Source organism: Lemur catta, chromosome 1 (genome assembly GCF_020740605.2).
Source record: "Lemur catta isolate mLemCat1 chromosome 1, mLemCat1.pri, whole genome shotgun sequence".
In the NCBI taxonomy this organism is placed as follows: Eukaryota; Metazoa; Chordata; class Mammalia; order Primates; family Lemuridae; genus Lemur; species Lemur catta.
In genome coordinates this window covers 35,779,503-35,791,962 of record NC_059128.1, presented here as the reverse complement: position 1 = coordinate 35,791,962, position 12,460 = coordinate 35,779,503, and positions in this window count along the sequence as shown.

Here is a 12,460-nt window from a genome sequence, read left to right as displayed (position 1 = left end):
TTGCACAGGTTGACAGTGTTTTTAAATTCTGTCTGCTTAACAGTCCATCATGTCAAAGAAGACGAAGAGAATATAGAGGGAAGAAAACAGATTTTTTAATGAGGATTGGGGAATTGCAATATTATCTTGTTTCTGCTGAAGATAAGATGATTTGCTTGCTTTGTGATACTGCAAGATCAACATTAAAGAAATTCAATGCTCTTCTGAAAAATGTATAACAAAACAAAAATTTAAAAAGTAAAGAAATGCAATGCTTATCAGCATTGTGACACTCATAAGGACCACAAATATTTTATTAATAAATTAGAGGGAAGGGTGTGAAAGGTTGTATCACAGAAATTGAAAGATAGGAAGCAAAAGGGATACAATATATGATAAAACCAGTGGACCCCATGGCCACGTGCCACAGTTGCACTCCTTTGCTGTAAAGTGTGTCCCTAGGTAAGTCGGAAAGAATCCAGCTCATGATGGGCAGCTCTAGCTACATGGCTATGTGATGTCTCATGGTCATATGCTCTATCTCTACCATGGCCCAATAACCCACAGAGCTGCTTTTTGAATGGTTTATAGTTCTTTGCAGCAGAAGACATGGCCGTGTACCAGAACTCCAAGAGGTCTATGTTGTGATTTTCCTTTCAGGACTTGCCATGAACTTCAAATGATGTCCCCCGCCCCCCCCCCACCTCTGGCACAAGTATCTCTAATACATGCATTTTGAACAGTGGTGATATTGCCCACAAGAGGGCAAAAATAGGTTCTTGGGTGGGTAGAGAAATATTCTTAAATATTACAATAGTTTGTGGTTCTCCAAATCTCAACCTTACCTGACAAAATCCTATTCCTTAATATTTCATTTCTTTTCTTGGGCATTACATAAGCAATATTGACATTGTCTTTATGGGAAATACAGAAAAGTATATAAGACCAGTGCTACAAAACTGTGGCAAATAGATGGCTGTGATTGGAAGACTTTCTTTTAATTGATTGCTCTATCTTGAAGTTGTATGGTGAGAGGTGGATGGCGTGTGCCTGTTGGCTGCCATTGGCTACCTTGTGAGTGTTGCCTATATTTGACCCTCAGTGCTATTGTGTGTGACTTGGACTTTAAGTAAAAATAGTTTATATGGTATTTAATTCTACAAAAGTCATTTAGCCCATCATTAATTATGTCAAGTGCTGAAAAGAAATAATACAGAATATTTTACTGAAATATCAGCCTATGGTTTTATGGAAAGCCCACTCAACTCAAGATAGTCTGTATGTCTTATATTGTGATAGTTCTTTTTCAGCTGAGGCTATGAAATCATTAAGAATTTTGGATCATTTGAAATGGAAACATCTTGGTAAGGTAAGTAAACTTAGAGAATATTTCAAAGATTTTAAATAGAGTTTTGAGCAATGTAACACTGCTACTTCCTTAGTTAAGGACACACAAAGAAATGACGATGAAATGATTGGGCCTTATAAAATTGCAGAAATTATTGCAAAACCTGGCCATGATCATACATTTGCTGAGACTGTCATATGAATATAGATACTGCAGTTTTAAAAGTGATGAAGCAAAGTCCAGCATTTTAAAAGAACTGCCATGGAGCAGTTGATTCAATTCAATGTCTACGAGTTGTCAGTTAACATTGAAAAGCTGTTAATAGGCACATTAAAAACAAAAATTTTCTATTCAGATTGATGAAATAGTTACTGACAATAAAGCCCTCCTAATGACAACTATTTGTTGTCTTAATGATGATTGAAAATTGCAAGAAGGGATATTTGTAAATTCTTTAGAAACTGACTATACTAGAGCATCTATTTTTGCTGCTGTAGAATTTTGGTTTGATGAAACACAAATACCATTGAGGAATTAGGTGTCCTGGTGCTTCTGATGGAGCAAATTCAGTGTTTGGAAGATGTAAAAGTTTATAGCTCACCTGAAGAATGTATGTCTTGATGTTCTTGCAATAAACTGCATTGTACATTGACATCAACTGGTTGACAAAAATAGTAGTCCAGTTCTTTATTACTCTTTTACTATAATTAAAACTACCGATAAAATAAAGTCACATAGTAAATATGATTGCCTTTTCATAAAATTTAGTGTTGATAAGGAACATTATATGAGGCTTCTTCTATATACAGGGGTCAAATGACTTTCTGAAGGAAACTGTCAAGATTTGTAAACCTTTTTGATAGGATAATTCATTTTACAGAAAGTAAAGGAGATACAGATTTAGCAAAGGAGATCTGTAAACACAAAAAATAGCTTATATTTATGGTTTTGAAATTTTCAGAAAATTAATGAAGCATATTTCAACTTCAAGCAAGATTAATTTTGATAATATTCTCAGCTGTTTCCTTCTGCAGGTCCTAAGATAGTCAGGCTCTGGGGTTTGTCTTTGCTCCGACAGAATGTATCAATGAAGTACTAAGAGCAATAAGACCTTGAGGCAAACTCCTGTTTCTGAACCTAGTTGGCACAGATCTTGCTAACAGGATCTGGAACAGGGCTTGGAGAATGTCCATGCGGCAAGATCAAAAATGTTCTGCTGTCTGGTTACGTAGGGGGTGTAGAAGGAACAGTCAGTTCAAGGATACAGACACTTATCTGTCTAAATACAAAAACTTTTAACAACTTGCTAGATGGTCTTCCTTTTGTCCCTTAGCATCCCAGGAAAAAAAAAGTGTAGGCGGTGGAAGGTACAGTCAGAAAGTGTTGGTTGAGGTAACATTAGTGAATATCTGCAATTCCCAAGATCCACTCCAAACCTTGGCACATAGTACATATTTAAATCACGATCCCTGAGAATAAGATAATCCTGTGATGCTTTGGCTTATGTGGTTCTGCCATGTAATTTACATTTGCACAGGACAGTAGCTAACCTGTCTTTGCAAGTCCAGGTATAAAATTAATCAACTTCTTGTGACTGCCTCTGGTTCTTCACAGGCAAGTTCTGACACACTTAACCAGAGGAAACTTTATAAGTTTTCCAATATATGAGCCAAACAGCTAATGTTTCTTTATTACCCACAAAAAAATCAAAGGGAAAACGTTATCCACCCCAAATTTGGAAAATATGATTGCCAGTGGCTTAGGGCACATGGAAAGAAAACCAAGCTAGGATAAATATTAAGCAATGTCAGATCCTTCTTTCATTTCTGCTTTAAGTCTTCTATTATAGTATTTTCATTTAAAATGGTAATTTTAAAATCCTGGGATAAAAAGATATAATTTGTAGTGGAAATTAACATCTAGAGGAAAAATACCTTTTAAATGCCGTGTTCACTGGCATTTTTAATGTTTTGATGGTGCTTTTCTTCCTGACAGAAACCACAGTTGTTTTGAAGAGAATGACTGTATCACACAAATAGCTTATAGAAGTAAGAACTTCTGTTCTAAGATTTATTTTGAGATTGTCTCACCTACCCTTCATCACCTGACTGCCTGTATTACTTATTATATATATAAAAAAGTTTTCTTTGTAACATTGAAACAAAGTTGGACAGAGATACACAGAAATTCCAGAAGATTCACCGATTAGTAAGAGCTTATTGTTTGGCCATGTTTTGGCAGAAGTTCAGCAGATTGTATATAGAACTTGAAGATATTTCTCCTCTAGAGACGTGAACAAATTCGAATTTTGGCCACAAATAAAGAATAATATTATAATATTAATTCATATCACAATCATAACATGCTCAAAATCTAGCAGGCGAATTCTTAAAACTCTTACATTAGAATTCTTAGGTTCATGTGTACTTTTCACCCTTCGCTTTCATAAAAAACCTATTAAGCTAGTTTGAACTGGATTTTGAAATTGTTAGTCATTTACAATGGAGAGATTTAGTGTCCTTGCAGCTAAAAAATGATGTATAATGTGCAATATCAGAGTAGTCACTCTGTAATTAGTAAGGACAAAAGAAAGAAAAAAAAATTTTTCAGCTGGTTGGCATAGTGACTATAGGTGGAAAGTAATTTTCTTTATTTGTAATTCATTTAAGGTTGATGGCTTTTACACACAGATAAGGAAATTGATATGGTGGAGTTTGCCCAAAGCAAAGTGTAATATTAAAGTTTGTCTTTTTGTAAAGTTTGTCTTTCCAGCTGTTAAATATCTCTCTTCTAACCTGCCTAGAGAAACCTAATTTTATTTGCAATCAAATTTAAAAGATCATTGTTCATACATATTAATGTCACATTAATTTTTAAAATTTTGTGATTTTTGTATTCTACTTCCATCATGTATTTTTTTATTTTATTGTAAAATATTTAAAATATTAGATATATATGAACTTGTAAGAGATAATCAACAATATTGTTATGTGAAATAAATTCAACAGGTTGACAAAGCGTATACTATTCTATCATTTGTACATAAGGGAAAGGACACTAAACACAAATCTTTTGGCATACTAATTGAATGTCTCTGGACAGATACACAGATAATTGATAACAGTGGGACCTCTAGAAAGAAGGAAGCAGCAAGGGAGGTCAGGAGAACTTTTCTGTATTTGTTTATCTGCTGTATTTAAAATTTTTTAAACCAAATATATAACATACCCACAAATACACACATGTAGTTGTATTATTCAACTTTCTTTCATTCTAAAATTGATACTCCAGGAAGACAAACTATGTTTTTTTTACCCTCCCTCATCCTCAACCCCCATTCCATAGCTGTGAACATTCTCTACACATAATTATCACAGTTTGATATCTAAAATGCTTAGCACAGTGCTTAGAATGTAGCAAGTGCTCAAGAAATGATTGTTCGTGTGTGCTGGGCACCAGTCTTAAATAATCGGGCTGCCAAGATAAAAGTGTTCCTGCCCATAAGGAGCTCATACTCTGCTTTCACACAAGCCTGAAGATTAAACAAAAATTATATAACTGACCCATAATAGAACAGATACAGTATATATATTGAATTAATGAATGATATAATGATGTATTCTAAGTAAGCTAACACATTGGTGTGGTCTGGAATGGGGATAGGAAGTGGGCAAGGCAGATTCTTAGTAAACGTTTTTCTTCTATTTATTAATGTACTAACTTAAAGACAGGATATTTACTCTTCAGCTATTGAAGTTGGCAATTTTAACATTTAAAATTAATTTTCTGGGTGAAGAAAGATGTTGAAATCCCATAAGTGTCTGGATTGGGGGGAGTACTACTATCAATTTTCAAAGATGAAACTCTGTTCTCTTTTGTCTTATGTCTTTCTTTTCTAAAAATGGAAAATCTTATGGAACTGTGGCTTTCCAAAATCTTCCAACCAACTTTGATGTTGAAAAAAATGTCCAAATATCATTTTTCTTTCCAGTCAAAGTATAGTGAATAGGATGTTTCATTAAGGTTTATTCTTACACATCTAAGCTTTTGCCTTATTCGGAAAGATACAAAAACTTGACTTAGGAAGGGTATTCCATTTTTTTCTTTTAATTAGTAGACTTTATTTCTTAGAGTAATTTTAGTTTTATGAAAAAATTGAGCAGGCCGGGCGCGGTGGCTCACGCCTGTAATCCTAGCTCTGGGAGGCCGAGGCGGGTGGATCGCTCGAGGTCAGGAGTTCGAGACCAGCCTGAGCAAGAGTGAGACCCCGTCTCTACTAAAAATAGAAAGAAATTATCTGGCCAACTAAAAATATATATACAAAAAAAAAAAAAAAATTAGCCGGGCATGGTGGCTCATGCCTGTAGTCCCAGCTACTCGGGAGGCTGAGGCAGTAGGATCGCTTAAGCCCAGGAGTTTGAGGTTGCTGTGAGCTAGGCTGATGCCACGGCACTCACTCTAGCCCGGGCAAGAAAGTGAGACTCTGTCTCAAAAAAAAAAAAAAAAAAAAAAAAAAATTGAGCAGAAAGTACAGAAGGTTCTTCTTTCCTCATTCCCCCACCCCAAATTCATAGTTTTCCCTATTATTAATATTTTGCATTGGTTTGGTACATTTGTCCCAATTGACGAGCCAATATTGACACATTATTATTAACTAAAGTCCATGGGTTATATTAAGGTTCACTCTTCATGTTGCATAGTTCTATGGGTATTGTCCAATGCTTAATGTCATGTATCCAACATTAAAGAACCACACAGAATAGTTTCACTGACCTAAAAAATCCCCCATGCTCCACCGATGCATTCCTTCCCTCGTCCCCTCACTCCTTGGCAACCACTGATCTTTTTACTATCTCCATAGTTTTGCCTTTTTCCAGAACGTCATATAGTGGGAATCATACAATATGTAGACTTTTCAGATTGGCTTTTTTCACTTAGCAATGTGCATTTAGGTTTCCTCTAAGTCTTTTGGTGGCTTAATAGCTCATTTCTTTTTACTGCTTCATAATATTGTATGGAGGTACCACAGTTTGCTTATCCATTCACCTATTGGTATTAATATATCCTTGTTGCTTCCATTTTTTGGCAATCGTGAATAAACCTGCTATAAGCATTTGTATTTAACTGACATAAGTTTTCAACTCATTTGGGTAAATAACCAGGAGTGCAATTGTTGGATTGTATGGTAAGACTATGTTTAGCTTTGTAATATACTGACAAACTGTCTTCCAAAGTGGCTGTATCATTTTGCATTTGTACCAGCAATGAATAAGTTCCTATTGCTCCATATCCTTACCAGCATATGGTGTTATCAGTATTTTGGATTTTAGCCATTTTAGGAGTCCAGTTGTATCTCATTGTTGTTTAAATTTGCACTTCTCTGGTGACATATCATGTTGAGCACCTTTACATACCTTGTTTGTCATCTCTACATCTTTAGTGTGGCTTGTTCAGGTCTTATAACCACTTTTAAACTGGATTATTTTCTTATCATTGAGTTTTAAGAGTTCTTTGTATATTTTAGATACAAGTCCTTTATGTGTTTTATAAATATTTTCTTCTAATATGTGGCTTGTCTTTTTATTCTCTTGCCAGTCTTTTGCAGAGAAAAAATTTCTTTAAATTTAATAAAGGCCAACTTAGCCATTTTTTTCTTGATTGTGGTTTTGGTGTTGTATTTAAAAATTCACTGCTAAACCTAACGTTACCTAGAATTTCTTCTATGTTATTTTTCAGAAACTTTATAGTTTTACATTTAGGTCTAGAGTCCATTTTGACTTAATTTTTGTGAAGGTGTAATAAGGTCAGAGTCTAGATTTATATTTTTGCATGTGGATGTCCAGTTGTTCTAGCACCATTTGGTGAAAAGACTATTCTTTCTCCATTGAATTGTCTTTGCTCTAGGTGGCTATGTTTGTGTACTCTCTCTCTGTTTCTGTGCTCTCTATTCTGTTCCACTGATCTGTTTGTCTGTTCTTTTGCCAGTACCACACTGTCTTGATTACTGTAGCTTTGTAGTAAATCTTGAAATTAGGTAGTATCTGTCCTCTGAATTTGTTCTTCTTGAATACTGTGTTAGCCATTGTGGTCTTTGCCTTTTAATATAAACATTAGAATCAATTTGTTGATAACCACAAAGTACGTTGCTGGGGGTTTAATTTGGATTGCATTGAATCTGTAGATCAATTGGGGAAAGAACTGATGTCTTAATAATATTGAATTTTCCTTTCCATGAATGTGAAATATTTCTCTATTTATTTAGATTTCCTTTGCTTTTCTTTCATCAGATTTCTGTAGTTTTCCTTATATAGGTCTTATAGATATTTTGTTAGATATATACCTTAGTATTTCAATTTTTGGTGCTAATGTAAATGATGTTGTGTTTTTAATTCAAATTTCAATTGCTTACTGCTGTATATAGGAAAGAAACTGACTTTTGTATGTTAACTTTATATCCTGCAACCTCACTATAATGGTTTATTTGTTTCAGGAGTTTTTGGTTATTTATTTATTTATTCGTTTATTTATTGTCAATTCTTTTTAATTTTCTTTGTTGCCCTTGTCCTTTGTTTCTTTATTGTAGTCCACTCTTTTTTCTGCCTCCTTTGGTTTTAATTAAGCATTCTACCTGATTCCATTTTCTCTCCTCTTGTAGCATATAAATTATACTTAAAAATTTTTTAGTGATTGCCCTAGAGTTTGCAGTATATATTTAGAACCAATCCAAGTCCACTCTTTTCTTTCCTTTCCTTTCCTTTCCTTTTCCTTCCTTCCTTCCTTCCTTCCTTCCTTTCTTTCTTTCTCTCTCTCTCTTTCCTTTCTTTCTTTCTCTCTCTCCTTCCTTCCTTCCTTCCTTCCTTCCTTCCTTCCTTCCTTCCTTCCTTCCTTCCTTCCTTCCTTTCTTTCTTTCCTTCTTTTCTTTCTTTTCTTTCTTTTGAGGAGAAAGAAAGAGAAGCTTATTAATTTGCCAGCAAATGAGGAGGTTGGCAGACTCCTGTCTCAAAGTCCCAGCATTTTGCTTCTGAGCAGAAGTACAGAGCTTTTAAAGGTTCTGATTAGTCCCATCTTTGGCTAAGACAATTTCATGACCTCCGCCCAGACAATTCCCTTGAGCCATCTCCTGTGGCACAAAGAAAAAAAGACATTCCCCTGCCCCTCCTGACCACTGGCCTGAGGCAGGGATGCAGGTCCTTGTTCTCCAAAAGAGTGGGAGATGTTTTAAAGAGACAGAAACTATTTTTGCCATTTTTTTAGGCCATTCCCTCTATAACATATTCCCCACTGTCAATATATCCCTTCCATATCTGTTGGAGGAGAGTGTCTACTAATTTCCTCTATTACATATCCCATCCCTCCATCCCCCCCATCAATACTACCCTTCCATACCTATGGGAGGAGGGGCAATGTAGTCACTGAACTACTTCCTGCTGAACTGGGGCGATGCCCTAGATAGAAGGTTTAAACTTATGTATACCATTGCAAAGCTTTGGCAGTGTATTTACAATAACAGATTATCAGGTGAAAAAAGTCATAAGCAATAACTACAACAGTGAGGAATGACAAGGCAAAATGGACTATTGTGAGTCACTTTCAAATAATATTAATATTATACTGCTTCACTGGTAGTCCAAGTTCCTTATAATGGTATTCTAAATTTCTCTCTCCCATCCCTTTTTTTTTTCTTTCTGCTTCTTCAAGTGACCCAGAAATGAACCCCCCATCCCTTTTACCATTCATTTCACTTTTCCATAAGCTATAATCCAGAATACATTTTTACTATTATTTTTCTGAACAAACTGTTATGTGTTAGATCAATTAAGGAAAGTATTTTGTTTTACCTTCATTCATTCCTTTTATAGTGTTCTTCCTTTCTTTATGTAGATTCAATTTTCTGATCTATATTATTTTCCTTCTCTCCGAAGAACTTTCAACATTTCTTGAAAGGTGGGTCTACTGGCGACAAATTTCCTCAATTTTATTTGTCTGAGATGGTCTTTCAGGCTTACTTTTGAAAAAAGAAGAGTTTACCCCTTTACTTCTGAAGATTAATTTGGCTGAGTACAGAATTTTAGATTGGCGGTTTTTTTTTCTTTCAACACTTTATTTTATTTATTTATTTATTTATTTAGAGACAGAGTCTCGCTGTGTTGCCCGGGCTAGAGTGAGTGCCGTGGCGTCAGCCTAGCTCACAGCAACCTCAGACTCCTGGGCTTAAGCGATCCTACTGCCTCAGCCTCCCGAGTAGCTGGGACTACAGGCATGCGCCACCATGCCCGGCTAATTTTTTCTATGTATATATTTTAGTTGGCCAGATAATTTCTTTCTATTTTTAGTAGAGACGGGGCCTCACTCTTGCTGAGGCTGGTCTCGAACTCCTGACCTCGAGCGATCCACCCGCCTCGGCCTCCCAAAGTGCTAGGATTATAGGCGTGAACCACCACGCCCGGCCTCTTTCAACACTTTAAATATTTCATTCCACTCGCTTCTTGCTTGCATGGTTTCTGAAAAGAAGTTTGATGTAATTCTTATTATTTCTCCTCTGTAAGGAAGGTGTTTCCTCCCTATTCCCACAATCCCCTGTCCTCAGCCCTTTCTTTCAAGATTTTTTTCTTTGTCGTTGTTTAGCTACAGTTTGAATATGCTATGCCTATGTGTAGATTTTTTTTTTTTTTTTTGCATTTATCCTGGTTGGTGTTCTCTAAGATTCCTGGATCTGTGGTTTGGTATTTGTCATTAATTTTGGAAAATTCTTAGTCATTATTTCTTCAAATATTTCTTCTTTCCTCTCTCTCTTCTCCTTTGGTATTCTTATTATAGTTAGGTTTAGTTAGGTTTTGCCTTTTGTAATTGCCCCACACCCACAGTTCTTGGGAATTCTGTTCCATCTTTTTCATTATTTTTTTCTTCTCATTTCAGTTTTAGAAGTTTCTGTTGACCTGTCTTCAAGGTTCCTTATTCTTTCCTGGGCTGTGTCCAGTCTACTGATAAGCCTGTTAAAGGCATTCTTTATTTCTGTTACACTATTTTTTATTTCTAGCATGTCCTTTTAATTCTTTCTTAGAGCTTCCATATCTCCGGTTTTATTACCTATCTGTACTTATGATCCACTTTTTCCATTAGAGTCCTTGGTACATTAATCATAGTTATTTTAAATTTCTGGTGTGAAAATTCCCAAATCTCTGCCATATCTGAGTCTGGTTCTGATGTTCAGTTTGTCTCTTCAGACTCTGTTTATTGCCTTTTAGCAAGTCTTCTAATGTTTTTGTTGAAAGCCAGACATGCTATATAAGGAAAAAGGAACTTGGGCAGATGGGCCTTTAGTGTGAGGTTCCATGTTTATCTGGCTAGGAGTTAGGCTGTGTCACTGTTTGGTATAGTTGTGGTGTCAAAGGCTAAAATTTCCTGTAGTGTCTTTGTTTTTGTTTCCCATGTTGTCTTTGGATGTCCCTAGAGCCTCTTAAAATAGAGTCTGAGGGTTGAGTTCTTTTAGCTATAATGCCTTGCTATTACACAGGACCTCTTCTGATGTGGTGGTAAGGTGAGGGGCAGGGAGGGAGTATGCAATAGTCCTATGATTAGGTCTCAGTCTTTTGTGAGCCTGAGTTGAGTATTTCCCTTCTCCTATGTAGAAGGCTAGAGGTGACTGGAGTTGGTAATTTTCCTTTCCCCAGATTGGTTAGGTTTTGGTAGACCCCAGTTCGTTAGGCTCTGATAAAACAGTTTTCCTTGAGGACAGGTCTTGTTAAGAAAAACGGAGAGGTCTGAGCGTATTTCAAAATGGTTACTTTTCCTTTCTCCTTGCCAAAAGGAAGAAGAGATTTTTCTCAGATCTTCACAGTGAGAATCTGGTAGGATTCCTAGAGGTAAAACTCAGGAAAATGTTAGGGCCCCTCTTAGGCTGAGCCCCCTTGGAGTTTTTAACCTTGAAGCTAGCCTGCACTGAACCTACAGCAATTCTTCAATTACAGTTTATTGTGTTCTGTCTGATATTGACTCTAGCTGCTGGCTTCTGCACCTGGGCTCTTTCTCCTGATAACCTGTGATCCTTTGATAAGCTGTGATTCTCTGTATCCATCCGTCTGTCTCTCTAGTTTTCAGAGAAGCAGTTTTCCCTGTGATCTCAATTCTCTGATGGATCTATGAAGAGTTGTTTATTTTCAGTTTGTTTAGCTTTTTTCTTGTTACAAGGATGGGAAGGACAACTTCCAAGCTCTTTACATGTTGAACGGGAAACTGGAAGCCCCTTGGCATTCATTTGTAAATTCATGCTAAAAATGTTTATCATAATTGAAAAGTGCTAATGTCAAATTTTTAGTCTATTCATATTCCTATAAACTCAAAAATCCATATTTATTTTCTATTTTGATTCTTGAAAGGAAAAAAATGTTAATGCCTACTATATTCTAAGCACTTTCCTTCCAACTGGCACACTTTGTTTTGTTTTGTTCTTGTTACGAGTAGCTTAAAGAAGAAAGAGAAGAAGAAATAAACAACTAAGGGGAATAATAAGCCAAGAAATCGCAGTGGTCCCCAACCTTTTTGGCACCAGGGACTGGTTTCATGGAAAACAACTTTTCCAGAGACGGTGGGGGTGGCGGGGAAGAGAGGCAGACCTCAGGTGGTGATGCAAGTGATAGGGAGCAGCTGTAAATATAGATGAAGCTTCCCTGGCTTGCCCGCCACTCACTTCCTGTGTACCCTGCCCTGTCCTAAGTTTCATGGAAGAGAATTTACTGATTGCTTACTATGTGCCAGGTATTGTTCTAAGTGCTTTACATGTATTATCTCATTTAATCATCCATAATTGTGTGGCATAAACATTATTATCCCCATTTTACAAATGAGTAAACTGAGGCACAAAGAGGTTAAATGACTTGCTGCTAAGTGTCAGAGCCTGTATACAAGCTCACTCTTGATTCTGGAACCAGTGTTCTTAACATTGCATTTTCAGAATGTTAAACTAAAAGGTTTGTAATTTATAGTTACTCCTTCCACAACTAAAAAAGAAAACAGTGTTGTAGACCTGAAAAATGAAAGTAGCATTAAGATCAATGTTTAAAAAATTTTTTAAAAGGGATTTAATTTCTTCTTTGGGGTCTCACTATGTTGCCCAGGCCCTCCTGAACTCAGCCT